Source organism: Capsicum annuum, unplaced genomic scaffold, assembly GCF_002878395.1.
Source record: "Capsicum annuum cultivar UCD-10X-F1 unplaced genomic scaffold, UCD10Xv1.1 ctg3449, whole genome shotgun sequence".
Lineage (NCBI taxonomy): Eukaryota > Viridiplantae > Streptophyta > Magnoliopsida > Solanales > Solanaceae > Capsicum > Capsicum annuum.
The window spans coordinates 2,821-3,817 of NW_025841337.1; positions in this window are offsets into that span (position 1 = coordinate 2,821).

A 997-nucleotide genomic window follows, 5' to 3' on the forward strand; every position below is an offset into this window, starting at 1 on the left:
TGACATGTCTGTTTCAATTGCTTCAACCGTAATTTTACCATATCACCCCTAATTAATTATTATAAATCATCTAAGTATTAAAAAATTAATAATATTTAATAAAAAAGATGAAATAGACATAAAATAATAAATTAACTCTTAATGTTTTAAATTAGCTTGACGTCTTATATGAGGCTCACTTAGATTATTTTCACAAGTAATTTTTTATAGTTATTATGCTATATCACTTTTAATACATGTCAGTTTCGCGGCTCCAATCGTGATTGTACTATATCATCCCTAATTACTTATTATGGTTATTTAAGCATTAAAGAAAATTATATTATTAGTATCCTATATAAGAAGTCACAATAAGTAGCTGACGCAGGCTACTCATGTTCGACATGTCTGCCTCAGCTATTTCAATCGTGATTTTACGATATTACCCCTAAGTAATTATTATAAGTCATTTATATATTAAAAAATTAATAATTAATAAAAAACTAAAATAGATATTTATAACATGACTGTTTCAACTACTTCAATCGTAGTTTTGCTAAATTACCCATACTTAATTATTATAAGTCATTTAAGTATTAAAAAATTAATAATATTTAATAAAACAAAGTAAAATAGATGTAAAATGATAAATTAATTTTTTATATTTTAAGTTAACATGACGTCTTATATGGAGCCACTTAAAAAAAAATCACAAGCATTTTTTATAATAATTTTACAATGTCACTTCTAATTAGTAGAATAAAAAAAATATATTATAAATCGCAATAATTAAGAACTTAAATTATTTAAAAAAATATAATTGACTATCACTGTCACAAAAGTTTAAACAACTTAAAATATCGTTATGCAAATTTATCAATCTAAATATAATATTATATGTCTAACTTAGAATTTATCAACCAAACAAATAAAGTTTTTAATTAAATGATAGAATTATACATAAGATCAACATTGGGCCGTGCGTAGCATGGCGTAAGCTGGCTAGTATTTAGTATAA